Consider the following 7,369-nt stretch of genomic DNA (forward strand, 5'->3'; position numbering starts at 1 on the left):
GAAATCTGTGCCTACAAGGCAGACATCAATTAGCTATCTCATTTAGCATTCTTATTATAAAATATACCTGTTCTCTTTTCCCCACTTGATTTGTTTTCCCCGCCACCAGCCTTATGACTGACTTCTTTGATTTATACTGGAGAATTTTCTGTTAGCATACTATTCATGGCCTACTTTGTATAGTAATTCTTGCATTTTATAAATAACTTAGTCAACATCCTAAAAAATCCAACCTTAAATCAGACTTTTAGATTGATATGCAACAACATGGTCTTTAGTTACTTCACTAGAATTGGGGTTCTGACACAGGGATAGAAGAAAAATAAAAGGTCAAGTTGCCAAAATAAAACCCCTTAGTTCCTGATGTTTCCCTTGTAGTTATTTTCCACATTAAAAAGTACAACTACAACAATGTCTTAACGGTAAGTTTTTCCAGGTTTATTTTTGATCAATTGTTATTACAGTATTACAGATACTGTATTAGTTTATACTTAGATGGAAATGAAGAGGGAGAAATGTAATTCCTTATTATTAAAAAACAAAACCCGGTGTTTGCTCAAAAACAGCCTGGCAGCAGCAAAGGCATATGGAAAAAACTGATATTTTCTTAAGAAATAAACTGGAGAAAAACTGGAAAATCACCTTTTTAAACATGCCTTTTGAATATTGTTTTATGTACATTGCATATATATTTTCTAAGCATTTCTTAACATTAATTACTACATTAAGATATACTTTTATTGGCTACATAAATAATTTTCATTTAACTTAATCACTTAAATTTTCATGATTCTGCTACTGTTACATCACAGCTTTGTAATTAATTACACACCAAAAAAAATTCTAACAAATACGACAAACATTTGAACTATCAGGCCTTTATTTTCCTTTCTATTGGCCACACATGGTCATTACAATCCTCCAGGTAACAGAGTAGGTGCTATATATAAGCCTACCTGCGATGTAACGCACTTACGCCCAGCAAACTTCTAAAGCTTAATTTTTCCCTACCCACCTTTCTGCAAAATTAAACCATCTCCACAGGGTCAGCTGCAGGTAAGGATGATGATCCCCTGGAGCTGCATTTACTAAGTTTTTATGGTTTGAACCCCATTTCAAATTATGAGAGTGAATCTTCAAACTCATACAGGAGCCCCATGATTTTCTCCAATGCTTGGCAATTTGGTTAAGCCTTTAAATTGCTAAAAATGAATTATTTTCTTCCATGACTGTGCCTCAATTTAGTTTCTTTTTATTCCCATTTCACCTCTCAAGTATGAGGAGTATCTCAACTATCATATGTAGACTTGGTACGTATCTGCTATGCTGATGCTCTTTCATTTCCTGCATTCTGTGATATACTGTGTTTAATGTCACTACACGTCCATACATTTGAGTAACAAAAAGTTGCACAGAAAAAAAGAACTTCAACAGATTTGCATTAGTAATTTTATTAATTTTTATTTTGCTCCAACTGAGAGACAGGAAAATCCTCTATGAATTATTTTGAACCATCGTGTCCTAACTTTTCTCCTGAAGGTGATTTATGTATCGACAAGGCCACCTAAAATCTTTACCGTGGAAACTTCTATCACCCTCAGTAAGATTATAAACATGACAAAATACTTAGAACTGAGCCTTAGTTACAGCTAAGATGTATTATAAATTTCCCTGGAAATGGAGTCATGCACTTCATTCCTAAGAGAGAAGCAACAACATACTTTATTGATATAAAACAGTGAGTTAACAAAGTTCAATGGTAAATGCAACAGCAGCTTAACAAGATTCAGTGGCAAGGTACCCTTGCTATTTACTGCATGGAGGACAGGGTCAGACAAAACTGACAGGCAGACCCTCCTGTTGAGTCATGAGGTTCAGAAAGAATCCCCTTGCTTTCTAAACTCCTTCTCAGAGGGGAACCTAGGTGCGGCTGGATCCAATCCTAGTCCCAGACTTGGTCAGCAGTTTACGTCTAAAGGATTATACGTGCAGAATCAATCCTTTATACCACTTAGCTAAGATTTCAAAGTTTAGCATGCTATTAATCACTTACCGAGGATCTGTTGGGGCAAGGAATCTCTCAGCCTCGAGGAGAGATCCTGGTGTGCAGCCTGCTGCTGTGCACGACAGCTCAACACGCCCTGGCTGTCCACTATTTCTAAAGTAAGATGATTGACTTGTAGTCACATTGACATACCAGCAAGAGGTCTGCGTCACTGTTCCAGGCAGCCCTTGGCTACCACGTTGCCACCGGTCTCCTGAAGTCCAGAGTAAGCTGGACGAAGCCATCACAACCCCACTGGTAGTTACGGCTTAGGCAGGGGCCGGCGAGCACAGCACCACAGCAAGTTTGAGGCCTTATCTCAAGCAATATTTACGCAAACATGTTCTAATGTATTTTTAAAAGTAGTGATGGTCTTGCCTAAAACATGGGCCAAGCTAAAAGCTCCTTTAATTGTACCCTTTAGAATGTTAATTGTATATCATTAAGAACAAAGAGAACTGCATTTTTTCCTAATGTAATCAAAATGTAAAGACAAAATAAATGCGAGAAGCATGTGAGAGAAGTACTTCCTAAATCTCGGGGGGTTTAAGTGCTGCAGTTGTTGTGATAGCTCCGAAGTTTGCAGTGTTGTTGGCTACGGTCGTGGGGTTGAACCAAAGCAAGTACAACTCTTGCCAGCTCTGAGGCTGCCATCTTCTCTGAACACAGTGATCCAGGAGTTCCCTGCACTTGCTGGGAAGCTGTAAGCTTCTGTCAGACATACAGACATGATGCACACATGTACTATGCAGATTAGCCAAAACAAGAATGTCTGAAAGAGTTTCACAGAGGGAATGTAAAGCTTGGAATAAACAGCGAATTGAAAACAATCTCAGAAAACTGAACTTGATCTGCCTTCTTTGAAGTTAAAGTGATTAGAATGGAGCAGGCTGGGATTTATAGATTTCACAGGCTGTGGGAGGGACTTCAAAAGCACAGAGGTGACAGATGAACATGTTTTTTCAGATGTGCAGTGATAAAAATGCAACATGGTTTCAGGGCTCTTATAACAACAGGGAGAAAAGAAAAGGAAAACAAAAAGTTCAAATTTTAGCCTCTGCCAGTCTGTTGCAGTTTGATTGCCTTGTGCTTAGGGCACTCACCTCGAATGCACCTTCAGCAAAGCACAAGGCTGATAAATACTGATAAATTATCAGTAAATAGACAGGACAGAGACAGGAACCACGAGGGCCATTTTTAAACTTTAGCTTTGAAAACTGGTCTAAACCCACTCTGAGCTCAAGTTGAAACTAGGATCTGAACTGGGATTCCCCATGACCAGTACTGCATCATATGCTGCTCCACCATCTCCCCCAGCACACAGGTTTCTCAGAGAGCCACCTCCTTGTCCCTGGTAGGACCATGCCACTGCGTACGAAATACTTCAACACTGGGAGCAATAAGATGCTGTTAACTTCTTGTCTGGGACAATCCGCTGTGTGAAGAACATCTGAGTTCGAGGGTTAAAATCTCAAAGCAGGAAAATGAACCCATCTCAAATTTAATCTCACTTCTGGACAGAAGGAGAGAAAACATCATTGCCGTTGGTGATCTAGACCCTCCACCCAAGAAGATACTTCCAGCTACCTATTCACCACACAACTAGTTACTGAATTTGAGTTAGTCACATTTGTATTTTAGTGAATACCACACCTACCATTTTCTGTCTTGCTGCTACAGATTTAACTGCTGATCTTACCTGAAAGCTAAGAAATTTTGCAATTTACATTAAAAAATTAAAGTGATTCTCAGAGGAACTGGGTTTTCCATCTTATCTAAATAATAGCATACTCTTTGCAACAAGAATATGGTAAGAAGTGGTTTACAGACTTAATCATGCACACAAAGTTATTCAATATGCACAAGTTTTTGCAGAGCATGACCTGAGCATCCTAATGCCACAGTTATCTCCACATGACAGTTCTGCCTGATATATATAAAAAGATCCAAGTTTGCAGACTTTTTTAATTACCATTGTGTTTTTGCAAGCTTATGACACTTTCTCAAGCAGCCTTAGCCTTGATCAACTCTGCATGCTCCTGCAATCCAAGTAATAAAATACAAAACGCTGCTTTCTGTTCTACATTGTTTGGAAGATTTTGAAACAGTTTATGGATAGCAGAAAAAAAATCAATAAAAAAGAAAATATTTATTATGCATATGCATTAGAAGAGTTACTTTTACAATGTATTTTACTTTCTTTGCTGGTTCCTAAAATTAAATTTTCAAGAAGATTCTAGGGGAATTCTTTCTGTAGAAGCAGGAGGGCATGCCCTTAATTATAGGGGTTCTGCAGGAAAATACAAGGCAAAATCATAGTGTATTTTAGTCATCTGAGATACAGAATACACTGTATGAAATCAGGCTATTCTCACACTCATGTTCCCTAACCACACCTGGTGAGAATGCTTACTCCCCCGCTTCAGCCCTCTAGCCCTTGCCCACCTATGGTAACACATTCCCACCTCTTTCAAGTATAGCACATTCAGTTTACAAGCAGGAAAGCTAATCTCCACGATGCTGCACATGCAGAAGAACTAATTTATTCCATATATTTTTAGATTTGCTTCTCTGGCAATTAAAATATGCAAAGGTGTCTTAAGAAAATTAACAAGAATTAAATCAATAGGTTTCTACAGTAATTATTTAAAACTTAGCCTGTTTACATAGCTTTAGGACAGACTCTTGATATGCAATTCAATTTTTTGATTAAAAAAAAATACAAGTCATGTTAAGAAGGGGGGGTTCCTCAGACCCTTTATATTCGATCAGCCTCCAAGAAAGATGAAACCCTCGTGTCTGACCAGCCTGTCTGCTAGCTGGGTTTTGACAGCCCACTGTATTCAAGGGTGATTTGATTCCTATTCAGGGACCCCCACTGACAGCGTCACTGAGTCAAATCCTTTATAACAACTCCTCAAATCCCTAATAACTACTGCTCAAATCCCTTATAACAACTACTCAAATCTCTGGAGATCTATACAAAATGAACTTCAGCTGAAGATTTTTGTTACACAAAATACAAGTTTGTGACACAATAAGGTTCAAAGATTGCCGGTGATAATAAACTGACTGCAAAGCAAGCTTAAAACAACACACTTAATAACAGCTACCATGAGTTAGTCATAAAGTTCTTACCCAGTAGGTGTCCCTAAGGGGAAGACAGGTTCAGTCCGTCAACTGATCCCAGAAGTTACAATGGAGTCTTCCCTAACTTTTTCCCTACTTTGCTTACTTTTTTACTTCATATTATCAAACACAGGACTGGTTAAAAGTTTCTCACTTTTCATGCAAATTAGTACACAACCTCAGATAGCACTGTTGAAGTTTTTCACTAACTACACATGCTCTCCTAGCAGGGTTTTGCCCTCTTTCGGGAGGGCTATTTGAGTTGGAGGTCATGATCTTCTACCACAGTTACTTTTGTCCTTTCGCCTTATCAGCTTGGCCAGAACTTTCTCACTTGGAGGCTTCTCTCTGCACAATTTATGTAACAGTGTCCTTTTCCCCATCTGTTCTTTGTCCCCCAAGGTTGACTCCCTTGATAAAGAAGTCCTTTTGTTCATTAATTTTGACAAGTTTAGAGGGTGGGTCAGCTCAACCTAAACTTTGTGCGCATAAATATTTAACATACAGTTAAACACTAAATCAGTTTGGTAATTCAGGAGTGTAGATAACAATTCCCCCCCTTTTGGACTTATTTCAGTTCAAGAACAGTTCATTTTCTTTACATTTAGGTGGAGCTTCAGTGACTCTAGTCAAACATATTTTTGTTACTGATTGGTATCGGGTGCCCAGTGAGGTGTGGTAGTACCTCGGAGGCAGATAACTTTGGGACGGAGGTGTGCATTAGTATTACAATGAGATCATCTCATCTGAGGAAAGCAATTTTGCCACAATTACTTGCTCAGCAGCAGACATCTTTTCATCTTATCAGCTGTGTGGTACCACCAAGTTCCCATTCTTACAGGGAGTACAAAAGAGCATGGCTGTGGTGTCTCCACTCTGCTCCACCCTATGTTACTCCTGTCTGCAGGTGCTGAGATGGCAGGGTGTGTTGCTTAAGGACCTGTGGTAAAGCAGATTTCGTGTATGTCAGCCATCCTGAAAGCGATAACTGCATTTTACCCTAAAAAGCTTTCTGTAATACTATGCTTCTGTTAGGTCCCGGTTTTCTCCAATTCCCCCCCAAGTAATTTTCCCACACTACATAACAGTTATAAACCTAAAAATAATACTTCCCAGTAAGTTCTGAAAAGCTTTACAGCATTTTTAAAAGAATATTAAATGATTTGACCACAAAGGCAAAGGCAGCAGCCAAAGAGGGCTTACAGTGGAAAACTGATATAGCAACAGATTGTTCCGGTTCTGTCAAGAGACACGCTTTGTTGAATCTTAACAATGTTAGACTAATAGTAACATTTCAACTTAAGGTTACTATATAAATCTAGTGTTCAGCTGTCGATGCAAACAATTGAAATAATTATTCTAAACTATTTAATCTAACCAGTATCCATTTGCTGTTTCGATACTACCTTTCAAAGCAAGATAAATACTCTATAAAAGCAAGCGATACTCTCAAATAACTCACATACAAAATTTAAATTCCTCTTTGCTAATCCTATCAGTGACCATGAAAAACCATCCAGGGTAGTTCCTTTTAATTAAAACACACTAATTCATTTTAAACCAACCTTCAGGATTAAAACAGATCTTAAAATTGAGTGACTGCACATTGCCATAAATCCTTGTCTTTTTGCACAGCTGTGTCACCATGGCTCTCCGGGCAGCCATGGCAGATGGCATCTGCTGGTCTCCCTGTGGCCTAGAGCGGCAAAACGGCGGAAAAAGATGGGAAGCAGCGGTGAGCCAAGTAGGAATGGTCGAGGAAGAAGGCTGGCTGCTTGCGGGGTAGAGGTGGTGTAAGTTTTGAGAAATTTTTGTTGGTATTTTTTACTACAATGGTAAGAAACTTTGAATATTTTTTTTTTTTAAAAAATGAGCTCTGTTTTACAAGTATTTTTCCTGTTCAGGAAGAACGTTGTTTTTTTGTAGCTCTTTTTATAGTGAACATTTGTTCCACCAGCAGCCTACAATTTAAAAAAATACTAATGAACAGCAAGCTTGTTTTCTTGCTGTTACTGTCAGTTTGGCATTGATCTAAGTGTCCACCTCGAGCTCACCCCCGGCGGGGCCGTGCCCCCGGGGCGGGCCAGGCCCCCCCAGCCCCCGCTGCCCGCGGCCGCACGCCCCGGCCGGCACCCCGCAGCCTCCCGCCCCGGTGAGAGGAGGGGAAGGGTGGGCACACGGGACAGGCCATGCGGT

This window comes from Falco biarmicus, chromosome 6 (assembly GCF_023638135.1).
Source record: "Falco biarmicus isolate bFalBia1 chromosome 6, bFalBia1.pri, whole genome shotgun sequence".
NCBI classification, from domain to species: Eukaryota; Metazoa; Chordata; class Aves; order Falconiformes; family Falconidae; genus Falco; species Falco biarmicus.